Below are 17,702 nucleotides of genomic sequence, written 5' to 3' on the forward strand. Positions count from 1 at the left end.
TAATTTTTTTCTGAAGCAACTAATTATCGTATTTAAGTGTCTCCTGGTTTTATATACATATATCTATATATCTCCGAAATGTCTTGTTGATGGTGCGCTCTCCTAACTCCCCTGCTGCAAGGACCTCCTTCTAGAGCTAACTCTGCTCTTTGTAAACACAATTCCCTTGTTCCAGGGGCTGGCTAATGACCTCGCAACTGTCGCTGAAATGTTCTCTGTTTCTGGAGCACCAGATTCTCTCACGTTCTATAGCAAATCGCGACATAATTGCCCGCTTTCTGGAACTCCTCATCATTCTGTTTCAGGTGCACTTAATTACCCAGTGTGTGTTTACTCCAATATTTCCGGAGGTAGTTCCCTGGTTTACGGAATTAAATCCTGTAATTAAGGATATCCCACTCCCACTGTTTCTGGAAATATTTGCATTATTCCGGGGTTAGTTTCAATGTTGTTGGAGCTGCTAAATGCCATCGTACGGGAGCTCCCAGCGTGGCTTGAGCTGAAGTTCCTACTACCCCAGGTTATGCTCGTCTTATTTCCCCTGTTTCTGGAGCTATTCCAGATGTTTGTGGCGTTCCTAATTCCCCTGTTTCTGGAGCTTCAAATTGTGCTGTTTATGAAACACCTAATTGTGCTTTTTATATTGCTAGCATTTCCCGATATATTTGGCCCCGAATTATTCTGCTTATGGTGCGCTCTCCTAATTCCACTGCTACAGGAATAGCTAGTTTACCTGTTTCATAAGCCAATATTTCTCTTTCTATATGTTATTCCTTTGTTTCTAGAGCTACTTCCGCTGTGTTAGAAAAATTCCTGTGTTTCTGGAGCTCATAATTCCTCAGTTTCTGCAGCGCTCAATCCGGCAGTTTCTGTAACTCCCAATGCTCATGTTTCGAGTTCTATTTCGCCTGTTTCTGGAGCTAATACTCTTGTTTCTGAACTAATTCCAGTATTCCTGGAACTCCTAATTCTGCTGTTCCAGGAGCTACTTCCCCTGTTTCTGGAGCTCATCTTCTTCTGCAGCTCCGAATATCGCACATTGTGTATCTCCTAATGCATTTGTTTCTGGAGCTCAATCCACTGTTTCTGTTGCTAATTCACTGTTTCTGGAGCTACTGATTTTTCTGGGGAAAATTCCTCTGGATCTCCTAATTTCCCTTTTATCTGGAGCTCCAACGTGTGCTGTTTATGAAGCACATCATTGTCCGTTTTACGTCTAGTAATTTGACGACATATATGGCTCCGAATTGATCTGTTTATGGTGCGCTCTCCTAATTACCCTATAACATGAACAGAAAATTCATCTTTTCTGGAGGTAACTCTCCTCTTTCTAAACGTAATTTCCCTGTTTCTGGAGCTAATTGCGCTGTACTGTGATTATTCCTGAGTTCCTGGAGCTCCCTTCTCTTGGTTCTGCAGTTTCCCATTGCCCTGACTCTCCAACGAATTCCACTGTTTCTGGAGCTGCAAATTTACCAGATCTATAACTCCTACGTTCATTTTCAAGACTTATTCCACAGTTTCTAGATCTAATTCCCCTGTTTAGAAACATAGAAACATAGAAAATAGGTGCAGGAGTAGGCCATTCAGCCCTTCTAGCCTGTCCCGCCACTCAATGAGTTCATGGCTGAACATGAAACTTCAGTACCCCCTTCTTGCTTTCTCGCCATAACCCTTGAACCCCCGAGTAGTAAGGACTTCATCTAACTCCCTTTTGAATATATTTAGTGAATTGGCCTCAACTACTTTCTGTGGTAGAGAATTCCACAGGTTCACCACTCTGTGGGTGAAGAAGTTTCTCCTCATCTCGGTCCTAAATGGCTTACCCCTTATCCTCAGACTGTGACCCCTGGTTCTGGACTTCCCCAACATTGGGAACATTCTTTCTGCATCTAACCTGTCTAAACCCGTCAGAATTTTAAACGTTTCTATGAGGTCCCCTCTCATTCTTCTGAACTCCAATGAATACAAGCCCAGTTGATCCAATCTTTCTTGATAGGTCAGTCCCGCCATCCCGGGAATCAGTCTGGTGAACCTTCGCTGCACTCCCTCAATAGCAAGAATGTCCTTCCTCAAGTTAGGAGACCAAAACTGTAAACAATACTCCAGGTGTGGCCTCACCAAGGCACTGTACAACTGTAGCAACACCTCCCTGCCCCTGTATTCAAATCCCCTCGCTATGAAGGCCAACATGCCATTTGCTTTCTTAACCGCCTGCTGTACCTGCATGCTAGCCTTCAATGACTGATGTACCATGACACCCAGGTCTCGTTGCATCTTCCCTTTTCCTAATCTGACACCATTCAGATAATAGTCTGTCTCTCTGTTTTTACCACCAAAGTGGATAACCTCACATTTATCCACATTATACTTCATCTGCCATGCATTTGCCCAATCACCTAACCTATCCAAGTCACTCTGCAGCCTAATAGCATCCTCCTCGCAGCTCACACTGCCACCCAACTTAGTATCATCCGCAAATTTGGAGATACTGCATTTAATCCCCTCGTCTAAATCATTAATGTACAAGGTAAACAGCTGGGGCCCCAGCACAGAACCTTGCGGCACTCCACTAGTCACTGCCTGCCATTCTGAAAAGTACCCGTTTACTCCTACTCTTTGCTTCCTGTCTGACAACCAGTTCTCAATCCACGTCAGCACACTACCCCCAATCCCATGTGCTTTAACTTTGCACATTAATCTCTTGTGTGGGACCTTGTCGAAAGCCTTCTGAAAGTCCAAATATACCACATCAACTGGTTTTCCTTTGTCCACTTTACTGGAAACATCCTCAAAAAATTCCAGAAGATTTGTCAAGCATGATTTCCCTTTCACAAATCCATGCTGACTTGGACCTATCATGTCACCATTTTCCAGATGCACTGCTATGACATCCTTAATAATTGATTCCATCATTTTGCCCACTACTGAGGTCAGGCTGACCGGTCTATAATTCCCTGTTTTCTCTCTCCCTCCTTTTTTAAAAAGTGGGGTTACATTGGCTACCCTCCACTCCATAGGAACTGATCCAGAGTCAATGGAATGTTGGAAAATGACTGTCAATGCATCCGCTATTTCCAAGGCCACCTCCTTAAGTACTCTAGGATGCAGTCCATCAGGCCCTGGGGATTTATCGGCCTTCAATCCCATCAATTTCCCCAACACAATTTCCCGACTAATAAAGATTTCCCTCAGTTCCCCCTCCTTACTAGACCCTCTGACCCCTTTTATATCCGGAAGGTTGTTTGTATCCTCCTTAGTGAATACCGAACCAAAGTACTTGTTCAATTGGTCTGCCATTTCTTTGTTCCCCGTTATGACTTCCCCTGATTCTGACTGCAGGGGACCTACGTTTGTCTTCACCAATCTTTTTTTCTTTACATACCTATAGAAACTTTTGCAATCCGCCTTAATGTTCCCTGCAAGCTTCTTCTCGTACTCCATTTTCCCTGCCCTAATCAAACCCTTTGTCCTCCTCTGCTGAGTTCTAAATTTCTCCCAGTCCCCAGGTTCGCTGCTATTTCTGGCCAATTTGAATGCCACTTCCTTGGCTTTAATACTATCCCTGATTTCCCTCGATAGCCACGGTTGAGCCACCTTCCCTTTTCTATTTTTACGCCAGACAGGAATGTACAATTGTTGTAATTCATCCATGCGTTCTCTAAATGTCTGCCATTGCCCATCCACAGTCAACCCCCTAAGTATCATTCGCCAATCTAACCTAGCCAATTCACGCCTCATACCTTCAAAGTTACCCTTCTTTAAGTTCTGGACCATGGTCTCTGAATTAACTGTTTCATTCTCCATCCTAATGCAGAATTCCACCATATTATGGTCACTCTTCCCCAAGGGGCCTCGCACAATGAGATTGCTAATTAATCCTCTCTCATTACACAACACCCAGTCTAAGATGGCCTCCCCCCTAGTTGGTTCCTCAACATATTGGTCTAGAAAACCATCCCTTATGCACTCCAGGAAATCCTCCTCCACCGTATTGCTTCCAGTTTGGCTAGCCCAATCTATGTGCATATTAAAGTCACCCATTATAACTGCTACACCTTTATTGCATGCACCCCTAATTTCCTGTTTGATGCCCTCCCCAACATCCCTATTACTGTTTGGAGGTCTGTACACAACTCCTACTAAGGTTTTTTGCCCTTTGGTGTTATGCAGCTCTACCCATATAGATTCCACATCTGGCGATAATTCCCGTATTCCTGGATCACCTACTACCCCTCTTCCTGCGACTCCTAATTTCGTTCTTCCTGCAGGGAATTCTCCTGTTTCTTTGGTAATTCACCTGTTTCTTGTGCTGAAAAAAAAGGAGGGAACGAGAAAACAAGTAATTATAGACCGCTTAGCCTGACATCAGTAATGGGGAAAAAGTTGGAATCAATTACTAAAAACGAAGTAGCAGCACACTTGGAAAGCAGTGACAGGATCGGTCCAGGTCAGCATGGATTTATGAAGGGGAAATCATGCTTGACAAATCAAATAATTTTTTGAGGTTGTAACTAGTAGAGTGGACAAGGGAGAACCAGTGGATGGTGTATTTTTACTGAGAAAAGGCTTTTGACAATGTCGCACACAAGAGATTGGTGTGCAAATTTAAAGCACATGCTCTTGACGTGGATAGAGAACTGGTTGGCAGACAGAAATCAGAGACTCGGGATAAACGGGCACTTTTCAAAATGGCAGACAGTGAATGGTGGACTGTCGCAAGGCTCACTGCTACGACCCCAGCTATTTACAATATACAACAATGATCTGAATGAAGGCATTGAGTGTAACATCTCAAAGTTTGCAGATGACACTAAGCAGGGTGGCGGTGTGAGCTGTGTGGAGGATGCTAAGAGGCTGAAGAGTGATTTGGACAGGTAACGTGAGTGGCCAAATGCATGGCATAGGCAGTATAAAGTGGATAAATGTGAGGTTATCCACTTTGGTGAAAAAAACACGAAGTCACAATATTAGCTGAATTGCGACAGATTAGGAAAACAGGAGTTGCGACGAGACCTGTGTGTCATGGTAGTTCAGTTATTGAAAGTTGGCACGCAGATGCAGCCTGCGGTGAAGAAGGCAAATGGAGTGTTGGCCTTCATATCAAGGGGATTTGAGTATAGGAGCAGGGAGGTCTTTCTGCAGATTTACAGGGCTTTGGTGAAGCTTCACCTGAGGTATTGTGTTCAGTTTTGGTCTCGTAACGTGAGGAAAGACGTTCATGCTATTGGGGGAGTGCAGGGAAGGTTCACCAGACTGATTCCTGGGATGGCAGGACTGACATAAGAGGAGAGATATGGATCATCTGGGCATGTATTCACTGAAGTTTAGAAGGATGAGTGCGGATCTCATATAAACATAAAACATTGTGACGGGATTGGACAGGTTAGATGCAAGAAGAGTGTTCCCGATGTTGGCGAAGTCCAGACCCATGGGACAGAGTCTAAGGATAAGGGGTAAGCCCGTTAGGACTGAGATGAGGAGAACCGTCTTAACTCAGAGAGTTGTTAATCTGTGGAATTCTCTACCGCAGAGAGTTGTTGATGCGAGTTCATTCATGTGGGAGTTAGATATGAGACTTATGGTTAAAGGGATCAAGTGGTATTAAGAGAAAAAAGGACAGCGGTACTGCATTGAATGATCAGCCGACCGGCCTACTCCTTCGCATATTTTCTATGTTTCTATGTTTCTACTCCCTTTTTTTCTGGAAAGATATCCATGGTTTGTGGAAGTGCTAGTTCCCCTCTTTCTAGAGATTCTGAGTTGTTTGTGGAGCCCCTAATTGTCCTTTTTCTGGAGCTCCAAATTGCACTGTTGAAGAAGCACCTAATTGTCCTATTTAAGTGTCTAATAGTTTTATATATATATATGTACATGTACAAAATGTCCAGTTTATGGTGCACTCTCCTAATTCCCCTGCTGCTAATTCGCCTCTTGCTAGAGCTAACTCTTCTCTTTCTAAACATAATTCCCCTGTTTCTGGAGCCAAAACTCTAGTCTCCGATCAAATTCCAGTATTCCTGGAATTCCTAATTCCCCTCTCTGCAGCTCCTAATTCCCATGTTCCCGGAGCTAATTTCCCTGTTTCTGGAGCTCATATTTTTTCTGGAGTTCATAATATCCAAGATTGTGGATCTCCTAATGCATCCTTTTCTGGAGGTAGCTCCCATGTTTCTGTTGTAACTGCAACGGTTTCTGAAGCTAATATATTTTTTGTCTGGGGAAAATTCCTGTGGAGCTCTTAATTCTTTCTGGAGCTCCAAATTCCGCAGTTTATCAAGCACATAATTGTCCTTTCTACATTTCTTGTAGTTTGCCGATATATATGGCTCCAAATTGTCCTGTTTATGGTGCGCTCTCCTAATGACCCTGGAGGTAGCTATGCTCTTTCTAAACTTAATTCCCCTGTTTCTGGAGCTAATTGCGCTGTATTGTGATTATTACTGTGTTCTTCGAGGTCTCTTCCCATGCTTCTGCAGCTGCCAATTGCCCTGTTTCTGGAGCAAATTAATCTGTACATTGATTAAGAGAAGGGGGATGAGAAGATGAGAAGGGAAGTTGAGAAGAGTGATTTAATAATGGGAAATGTGGAAATGGCTGAAACCTTAAGCAATTATGTTGCTTCGGTCTTCACAGTGAAAGACACAAGAAGCATGCCAAACATTGCTGGTCACAGGAATGTGGGAAAGGAGGACCTTTGAGACAATCTCTATCACTTGGGAGGTAGTGCTGGACAGGCTAATGGGATTCAAGGTAGACAAGTCCCCTAGTCCTGATGAAATGCATCCCAGGGTATTAAAAAAATGGCTGAAGTTATAGCAGATGCATTCGTTATAATCTACCAAAATTCTCTGGACTCTGGGGAAGTACCAGCGGATTGGAAAGCAGCTAATGCAACGCCTCTGTTTATAAAAGGGGGCAGACAAAAGGCAGGTAACTATAGGCCGGTTAACGTCTATAGTGTGGAAAATGCTTGAAACTATCATTAAGGAAGATATAGCGGGACATCTAGACAGGAATAGTGCAATCAAGCAGGCGCAGCATGGAATCATTAAGGGGAAATCATGTGTAACTAATTTACTGGAATTCTTTGAGGATGTAACGAGCATGGTGGATAGAGGTGTATCGATGGATGTGGTGTATTTAGATTTCCAAAAGCTATTCGATAACGTGCCACACAAAAGTTTACTGCAGAAGATAAAGGTACGCGGAGTCAGTGGAATTGTATTAGCATGAATCGGGAATTGGCTGGCTAACAGAAAGCAGAGAGTCGGAATAAATGGGTCCTTTTCGGATTGGAGATCGGTGGTTAGTGGTGTGCCACAGGGATCGGTGCTGGGACCACAACTGTTTTCAATATACGTAGAAGACCTGGAAGAGGGGACAGAGTGTAGTGTAAAAAATTTGCAGATGACACAAAGATTAGTGGGAAAGCGGGTTGTGTAGAGGACACCGAAAGGCTGCAAAGAGATTTAGATCGGTTAAGCGAATGGGCTAAGGTTTGGCAGATGGAATACAATATCAGAAAATGTGAGGTCTTCCACCTTGGGAAAAAAAACAGTAAATGGAATATTATTTGAATGGGGAGAAATTACAACATGCTGAGGTGCAGAGGGACCTGGGTGTCCTTGTGCATGAATCCCAAAAAGTTAGTTTGCAAGTGCAGCAGATAATCAGGAAGGCGAATGGAATGTTGCGAGAGGGATGGAGTACAAAAGCAGGGAGGTCCTTCTGCAACTGTATATGCTTTTGGTGAGGCCGCACCTGGAGTACTGCGTGCAGTTTTGGTCACCTTACTTCAGGAAGGATATACTCGCTTTGGAGGGGGTACAGAAACGATTCACTTGCCTGATTCCGGAGATGAGGGGGCTACCTTTTGATGATATATTGAGTAGACTGGGTCTTTACTCGTTGGATTTCAGAAGGATGAGAGGTGATCTTGCAGAATCATTTAAAATAATGAAAGGGATCGACAAGATGGAAGCAGAGAAGTTTTCTGTTCTGGTCGGGGAGACTAGAACTAGGTGGCACAGTCTCAAAATATGGGGGAGCCAATTTAAAACCGAGTTGAGAAGGAATTTCTTCTCCCAGAGGGTTGTGAATCTGTGGAATTCTCGGTCCAGGGAAGCAATTGAGGCTAGCTCATTGAATGTATTCAAGTCACAGTTAAGGGACTCAAGTCACAGATTCCCAAGAAGGGAATTAAGGTTTACGGGGAGCGGGCAGGTAAGTGGAGCTGAGTACAATGGCCAGATCAGCCATGATCTTGTTGAATGGCACAGCAGGCTCGAGGGGCTAGATGGCCTAGTCCTGTTCCTAATTTCTATTTTCTTATGTTATTATTAATTTTTCCTGTGCTCCTGAGCTCACATCCCATGTTTTTGCAGCTCCTCAGTGCCCTTTTTCTGGAGCGAATTCCTACTGTTTCTGTAGCTTCTAATTTACTAGTTTCGATAACTCCTACTTTTCTTCTTTCAAGACCTAATTGCACATTTTCTAGACCTAATTCCCTTGTTTCTGGCGCTAATTCCCTTGTTTCTGCGCGACTTGCCCTGTTACTGCAGCTCCTTGTTGCTCACTTTCTGTGAACCTAATGTCCGTGTTCCTGGAGGGAATTTCTCCGTTCTGTAGCTAATTCCGCTGTTACTGAACCTAATACCTATGTTTGCAGAGTAAATGCGATAGTTTTTGGAAGTCCTTGTTCCCCACTTTCTGCAGATTCTGAGTTGCTTGCGCAGCGCCAACTTGTCCTTTTTCTGGAGCTCCAAATTGCACTGATGATGAAGCACCTTATTGTCCTATTTAAGTGACTATTAATTATATATATATATATATATCTTGGAAATGTCCTGCTTATGGTGCGCTTTCATAAATCCCCTCCTGCAGGGACAGCTAATTCGCCTCTTTCTAGAGCTAATTCTGCTCTTTCTAAACATAATTACCCTGTTTCTAAAGATAATTACAGTATTCCTGGAACTCCTAATGCCCCTCTCTGCAGCTCCTACTTCCACTGTTCCTGGAGCTAATTCCAATGTCTCTGGAGCTCATGTGTTTTTCTGGAGTTCCTCATATCCCAGATTGTGGATTTCCTAATTCATCCGTTTACCAGGTAGCTCCCCTGTTTCTGAATTCGACTGTTTCTCGAGCTAATTCTTACATTTCTGGTGAAAATTCCTTTGGAGATACTAATTTCCTTTTTCTGGAGCTCCAATAATTGTCCTTTTTATGTTTCTTCTGGTTTGCCGATATATATGACTTAGAATTGTCCTGTTTGTGGTACACTCTCCTAATGATCCTGCAACATGAACAGAAAATTCACCTTTTCTGGAATAACTCTGCTCTTTCTAAAATTCCCCAGTTTCTGGAGCTAATTGCGGTGTACTATGATTATCCTGTGTTCCTGGAGCTCGCTTCCCCTTTTTCTATCGTTCCCCATTGCCCTGTTTCTGAAGCTAATTAAGCTGTACTGTGATTATTCCTGTCTTCATGAAGCTCGCTTCCCCTCTTTCTGCAGATCCCCATTGCCCTGTTCCTGGAGCGAATTCCACTGTTTCTGGAGGTATTAATTTACTAGTTTCTGTAATTTCTACTTTTCATCATTCAACACTTAACTGCACAGTTTCTAAACCTAATTCCCCTTTTTTTGGCGCCATTTCCCTTGTTTTTACGCTAATTCCCCTGTTCCCGCAGCTCCTAATTGCTCTATATCTGTGACTCCTAATTTCACTGTTCCTGAAAGGAATTGCTCTGTTTCTGTAGCTGATACAGCTGTTTCTGGACCTAATACCTTTGTATGTGGAGAACATTCGATAGTTTTTGGAATTCCTAGTTCCCTACTTTCTGGAGATTCTGAGGTGTTGTGGTGCTCCTAATTGTCCATTTTCTGGAACTCCAAATTGCGCAGTTGATGAAGCACCGAATTGTCCTATTTAAGTTATATATATATATATATATCTTAGAAGTGTCCTGCTTATGGCGCGTTCTCAAAAAAAGCCTGATGCAGGGACAGCTAAGTTACCTCTTTCTAGAGCTAACTCTGCTCTTTCTAAACACAATTCCCCTCTTTCTGGAGCTAATTGCACTGCCTCTGGAGCAAATTCTACTGTTCTCGAGCTGCTAATTTAACAGTCTGTGGAGTTCCAAATTCATCCTTTTATGGAGCACATTCCACTGTTCCTGGATCTAATCACCTTGTATCTGCAGCTGAAATGTCCTCTGTTTCTGGAGCACTTGATTCTCACTCTTTCTGAAGCTAATCACGATATTTCTGGACATAATTCCCAGCTTTCTGGAGCTTCTAAATCCGGTGTTTCATGAGCACTTAATTACCCAATTTGTGAGGTTTACTCCAATATTTCTGGAGCTAATTCCCCGGTTTATGGAATTAATTCCTCTAATTAAGGATATCCCATTCCCCCTGTTTTTTGAGCTATTTCCCTTGTTCTGTGGTTAGTTTTAATGTACTTGGAGCTGCTAAATCCCATCTTAATGGTGCTCCGAATGCCACTATTGCTGAAGCTGCTATTTCCGCGGGTTATGCAGCTCCTAATTCCCCTGTGTCTGGAGCTATTTCAGTTGTTCGTGAAGATCCTAATTCCCCTGTTTCTGGACCTTCAAATTGTGCTGCTTATATTGCACCATATTTTGCTTTTTATGTGGCTGCCATATCCCCGATAAATTTTGCTACGAATTATTCTGATTATGGTGCGCTCTCCTAATTCCCCTGCTACAGGAATAGCTAGTTTACCTGTTTTTTGAGCCAACTCTTCTCTTTATCAATGTAATTCGTTTGTTTCTGGAGCTATTTCCGCTGTACTGAACAAATTCCTGTCTTTCTGGAACTCCTAATTCCCCCTTTGTAACATTGCTGTGAACATGTAAGCAGTGAAATATATTGAAGAGCAAGGGTCTGGTTATTGTGAAAGAGCAAACAAAATAGACATTGTGGAAGAATAACATCGAAAATAAATGTGACCCCAACATCCAGAAAGAAGATTAAATGCTGAGTCCTTTCAGCAAAAAACTCCTTTCCCAAAGATGTCTCTGACCGATACTTCACAAAACAAAAATTATGCATTTAAAGTCATTACACCCGAATCTTCGCGCACCCGAATCTTCTCAATCAGATGCCGCTAGTTGTGCCGAATCAATGCATGTCCCTTTGCAATATTCAGCTTCGATGCACACTATTAAATGTGCCACTAAGTTATTGAATCACAGAATAATGGAATGATTACAGCACGGAAGAAGGCCATTCAGCCCATGGAGTCCATGCCTACTCTCAAGAAGTCCCACATCCGCGTCATTTATCTGCAGCTGTGCATTTTTTTCCTTCAGATACTGAGCCAACTCCCTTTGGAAAGATAAGTTTGAGTCTGCCTCCGCCGCCTTTAAAGCAGTGTATTCCAGATTCTAACCAGTGGTGCGAGATGGCCACCTCCTGGTCCTATGTATAAAGTCCGAGAAACATGGGATCAATTCCTACCACACTCACAACCTTGCTAAATATAGCAACACATTCTATTCGCGCAATGCAAGCTCCTGATGTGCAGGGCAGCTGTTGAGGTTAAAGCTCTGTTTATGTTCCCGACATTTATTCTGTCGCAGCGTTTCCGTACTGTAGTGGTTATCAAGTTTGCCTTGCACGCAAAAGGTCCCCGGTTCGAATCCGGGCGGAAACATTTCGCAAACCTGTTCAATTAATGATTAGAAAAAATTGAATAATTCATATTAATGGTTCAATATTAACAGAGTGCAGTGCCTCACGACGCTGTTGCATTTGCTGATTTTGTGTACCGTTCTGTACAAACTCAAACTCTACACAGTGTCTCTCAGTCCCTCTCGTTTCCAGTCCTGAAGGGGGATAAACCTATCTAAAAGCTGCACACTCCATTCACTCAGTTGAGCTGTGAGAGACTGTTAAAGGATCCTGCCGCGCTGCCTCGCTTCACAACAGAAAATCAAAGCCACAAAGAAACCATTAGACTAAACGCTCTTCCCCAGCTCCAGAGTTACTGAGTGCGGTACAAGCCCCAACATTCCAGTCACGCACTCTCCAATCAGCCGCTGCCGGTAGAAAGCGGAGAATGCCGCCTCAAACAGCGATTTACCGCCATACACTGGGCTTCAAAATGTCACGTCTCGAGCCAAAGCTCCGCATACACCGAACAGTATCCTCATAAGATTCTTTATCTCAGGTTCCTGAGTTCGTGCCGCAGCTTACACGAACATTTTTGTTCACTTGTAACGTCATTTATTAGCCGATCGCCTCGTTTTGCATCATGAAAGTAATGCTAACCGATAATTATATAATCATAGAAGTTTACAGCTTGGAAGGAGTCCTTTTCGGCCCATTGTACCTGCACCGGCCAACAAATGTCCAGGTTTAGGTGTGTAATCCTGCACCTTACGACATTTCAAGTGCACATCCAAGTACTTTTTAAACGTGTTGAAAGGTTCTGCCTTCATCCCCTTTCAGGCAGTGAGTTCCAGAAACCCACAAACATCTCGATGAAGAATGTTAACTTCAAATCCCCTTTAACCCTGAGACTAATACTTTTAATTTATGCCCCCTGGTTGTTGACCACTCCCCTACGAGAAATAGGCCATTTTAATCAACAATATCTCGGCCCCTCCTAATTTTAAACACCTCAATACTGTCGCCCATCAGCCTCCTCTTTTCCAAGAAAAACAATCCAAACCTTTCCAATCTGTCCTCATCGCAAAGTTGCTCCATTCCCGGAAACATCTACGTAAATCTCCTCTCTACCCTCTCCAGCGCAATCACGTGCTTCCTTAAATGCGGTGACCAGAACTGCACGCAGCACTCCAGCTGTGGACTAACTGGAAGATTATTTAGTTCCAGCATAACCCACTTGCTCTTCTATTCCATGTATCTGCCAATAAACACAACCATCCTGTATGCATTCTTAACTAACTTATCCAACTGGCCAGCTACGTTCAGGGATGTATGGGCATGCAATCCCATTTCTATTTGTTCCTCTACACTTCTCAATATCCAACCAGTTGATGTTTTTTCTGTTTCCTTGTTCGCGCTCGACAAATGCACGAACTCACATGTCTCTGGATTAAATTCCATTTGCCACAGTTCTGCCCAACTTCCTGCTGTCTCCAGCTTCCTTCTTCATTATCAACCGCACTGCCTATTTTATTATGACTTGAAAACTTCTCAATCATAACCCCGATATTCAAGCTGGATCATTAATAAATACCATAAAAAAACAATGGACCTTGCACTGAAAACTGCGGAACACCACTGGAAACATATTTTCAGTCACAAAAACGCCCTTCAAACATTATCTTATTTGGATCCAATTTGCCACTTCGCCCTCGATCCCATGGGCTTTTACCTTCTTAACCAGACTGCCATGTGGGATTTTAGTGAAATCATTAATAGAATCCATATACACTACATCATACGCAATACTTCATCAACTCACCTGGTGACCACCACCAAAAATGCAATCAAGTTAGTCAAACGCGACCCTTCCTTAACAAATCGAACTGCCTGTTCTGACTAACCAGTATCTTTCAAAATGTAGAACATGTATAATTTTTAAATGTTATCCTGCTTTCACGGGAAACATCATTAATTAACTGATGATCTTAATTTACACAACTAAAGAAATGTTAACTGAAGGAGAGTCCATAATTTAATACTTTGTCTGTGCTCTGCAATTTTCCTCTTAAAACACAAACCATTTTGGACACGATGCGTTAGTGGTCTGTTTCAAAATCCTCATTGCTGCTTACATGTACATGCGACTGGGGAAACAAAGAAATAGATTGTTGAGCAAAGGACGGGTTATTGTGAAACAGCAAAGAAAATATACATTCTGGAAGAATAACATCGAAAAGAAATGTGACATCAACAGCCAGAAAGAAGATTAAATGCTTTGTCCCTTTCAGCAAACAATTCCTTTCCCAAACATGTCTCTGACCGAAACTTCACAAAAACAAAATGATGCATTTAAAGTAATTAAACCCGATGTTTCGCACACCCGCATTTTCTGCATCAGATGCCTCTCATTGTGGCGATTGAATCCACGTCGCTTTGCAATATTCTGCTTCCATCCACACTAGTAAATGCGCCACGAACTTAGATAATCATAGTATAATGGAATGGTTACAACACGGAAGAAAATCTTTCGGCCGGTCGAGCCCATGCCAACTATCTGCTCGTCCCACTCCCCTGTCATTTACCCGCAGACGTGCATTGCTTTTTCTTTCAGATACATATCCAAATCGCTAAAGAATGATAAGATTGACCACATTTTAAGAAAGGAGAGAACGAGAAAACGGTAATTATAGACCGGTTAGCCTGACATCAGTCATGGGGAAAATGTAGGTATCAATTATTAAAGATGAAATAGCAGCACATTTGGAAAGCAGTGATGGGATCGATCCAAGTTAGCATTGATTTATGAAATGGAAATCCTGCTGGACAAATCTTCGAGAATGTTTTGAGGATGTTACTAGTAGAGTGAACAAGGGAGAATCAGTGGATGTGCTGTATTTGGTCTTCCAAATGCTTTTGACAGGGTCCCACACAAGAGATTGATGTGCGAAATTAAAGAATATAGTGTTGGGTGTAATGTACTGACGTGGATAGAGAACTGGTTGGCAGGTAGGAAGCAGAGGGTCGGGATAAACGGGTCCTTTTCAGAATGGCAGGCAATGACCAGTGTGATAATGCAGGGCTCAGTGCTGGGACACCAAATATTTACAAGTAAAATTAATCATTTGGATGAGGGAATTGAATGTAATTTCTCCAAGTATGCAGATGACACTAAGCTGGGTGACAGTGTGAACTGTAAAGAGGACGCTCAAAGTCTGCAGGTTGCCTTGGACAGGTTCGGTGAATGGGCAAACGCGTGGCAGATGCAGTATAATGTGAATAAGTGTGAAGTTATCCACTTTGATGGCAAAAACACGAAGTCCGAATGTTATCTGAATGGGGGCAGATTTGGAAAAGGGGAGGTGCAGCGAGACGTGGGTGTCATGGTTCATCAGTCATTGCAAGTTGGCATGCAGGGTCAGCAGGCGGTGAATGAGGCAAATGGTATGTTGGCCTTCATAGCTGGGGGATTTGAATATAGGAGCAGGGAGGTCTTACTGCAGTTGTATAGAGCCTTAGTGAGGCCTCACTTGGAACATTGTGTGCTGTTTTGGTCTCATAATCTGAGAAAGGAAATTATTGCTGTTGAGGGAATGCAGCGAAGGTTCACCAGACTGATTAACTTACTGGCAGGACTGGCTTATGAATAGAGATTGGATCGAATGGGCTTATCTTCGCTGGAGTTTAGAAGGATGAGAGGGGATATCATAGAAACATATAAAATTCTGACGGGACGGGACAGTTTAGATGCAATAAGAATGTTCCCGATGTTGGTGAAGTCCAGAACCAGGGGACATCATCGAAGGATAAGGATTAGAACAGAGATTATGGAGAAACTTCTTCACTAAGAGAGTTGTTAACGTGTGGAATTCCCTACCGCAAAAAGTTGTTGCAGCCACTTCATTGGATATATTCAACGGGGAGTTAGATATTGCCCTTACGGATAAAGGGATAAAGTTGTATGGAGAGAAAGCTGGAAAGGGGTACTGAGGTGAATGATCAGCCATGATCTTATTGAATGGTGGTGCAGGCTGAAAGGGCCGAATGGCCTATTTCTGCACCTATTTTCTTTGTTTCTATGTTCCTATCCAGATGATAAATAGCATTCATGTATAAGCTGACAGAAATCAATAAGCTGCTGTCTGTCGCTCTTTGAGGAAAAAGGGAGACAGCTGATATATCACTACGGCCATGCCAGTCTGAAAAAAGTCTATTCTCGGAGACGAGAGAGACTTACACCTGGTAAGTATTTGGAAGTGAGATGGACTGTGAATACGACGTGCTGTCGACTGTTGCTGCCACCATCGGCTGCTCACAACATTCACACTGGCTTTAACCAATCAGCAAACAGTTAGCATCTCCCCCCTTCATTCAATTTCTCTCTCACTCTCTACTTATTTTTCCAAATCTTTGCTGTTCATTCTCCTGCTGCCTCGATAAAATGGAGATATTGTGCTATAAATATCACATCGTGGCTTATTTCTGTAACAAAGTAGGGACAGGTCTGATATGTACTTGGATAGGAGTCTTAACAACAGGTGTACTAGGCTTTTCCAATTAATAGAGGTTGTCGCTGCCTTCTTTCAGCACTCCATTTGCAGTTCATTCCTGCGCTTTCAACAACTCTCTCTCTAGCTCTCCCTCTCGCCCCCTCTCTTTCTCTCTCCCTCCAGCTCTCCCGCTCTCTCTCTCTCTCTCTCTCTCTCTCTCTCTATCTCTCTCTCTCTCTCTCTCTCTCTCTCTATCTATCTCTCTCTCTCTTTCCAATGGACTCAGACCTGATTTGTAATTGCAATGGAGACTCGGGCTTATATTTTTTCTATATTAGCCAGTGATGGCGCGAAGATAGACAGAAAAGAAGGAGGGAAGGCAGGTAAAAGGAAACGTAAGAAGTACAAATGCTTCCGAGCTGTTCGGTAGCATTCAAGTATGACCTGACAGAAAGCAATAAGCTGCTGTCTGTCGCTCTATCTGTAAAGAGAGAGCCAGCTGTTAGATATCTACGGCTATACCAGTCTGCAAAAGTCTGCTTTCACATGCGAAGCAGAGTAAGGCCTGGTTAGTACTTGGAATGGAGACCGACAGGGAATACTAGGTGCTGTAGACTTTTGGTGCCACCACAGGCTACTCGCAGCATTCACACTGCCGTCAAACTATCAACAAGTTGTTCGCCGCTCCCTTCTGCATTCAATTTCTCTTTCACCCTCTGACCTTATTTTTCCAAATCTTTGCTGCTCATTCTCCTGCTGCCATAGAAAGTCAAGGGGGTCCACACACAACTGAACAAAAAATACAGCAACAAAATAATCGAGCAAAACAACACACCCACACCTGTATGTCCTTGTCATCCAAAACATTATCGACCAACTCAGACATTGCGCTATAACTACTACACCGTAGCTCATTTCTGCACCAAAGTAGGGACAGGTCTATTTAGTATTTGGATAGGATTCACAATGCCAGGCGTACTAGGCTTTTCTTACTAGTCGAGGTTGCTGCTGCATTCATTCAGCACTCCATTTGCTGTTCTTTCCACCGCTTTTTATGCAACTCTCGTTCACTCTCTCTCTCTCTAATAGCCACTGGCCTGATTGTACTGAGCATTGCAGGCCGGGTTTAACTTTGTGTGTGTGTTAGACATAGACATAGACATAGAAAATAGGTGCAGCAGTAGGCCATTCGACCCTTCTAGCCTGCACCGCCATTCAATGAGTTCATGGCTGAACATGCAACTTCAGTACTCGCTTCCTGCTTTCTCACCATACCCCTTGATCCCCCTAGTAGTAAGGACTACATCTAACACATTTTTGAATATATTTAGTGAATTGGCCTCAACAACTTTCTGTGGCAGAGAATTCCACAGGTTAGCGAGAGATGGCGCGAAGAGAGATTGAAAGCAAGGTGGGAAGGCAGGTAAAAGGAAATGTAAGAAGTGGAAATGCTTCCGAGTTGTTAAGCAGCATTCATGGATGAGCTGACTGAAAGAAATAAGCAGCTGTCAGTCGCTCTTTGAGTAAAGAGAGAGCCAGATGTTATATCGCTACGGCCATGCCAATCTGAAAAT

General features: G+C 43.1%; 1 non-coding gene across 1 annotated transcript; it reads left to right on the forward strand.

Moving 5' to 3' along the window:
• Positions 1 to 11,608: 11,608 nt before the first annotated feature.
• Positions 11,609 to 11,681, forward strand: trnaa-ugc (transfer RNA alanine (anticodon UGC)). The gene has a single exon. It is a non-coding gene; the product is annotated as a tRNA-Ala (tRNA).
• The last annotated feature ends 6,021 nt before the right edge of the window (positions 11,682 to 17,702 follow it).

This window comes from Pristiophorus japonicus, unplaced genomic scaffold (assembly GCF_044704955.1).
Source record: "Pristiophorus japonicus isolate sPriJap1 unplaced genomic scaffold, sPriJap1.hap1 HAP1_SCAFFOLD_194, whole genome shotgun sequence".
Taxonomy (NCBI): Eukaryota; Metazoa; Chordata; class Chondrichthyes; family Pristiophoridae; genus Pristiophorus; species Pristiophorus japonicus.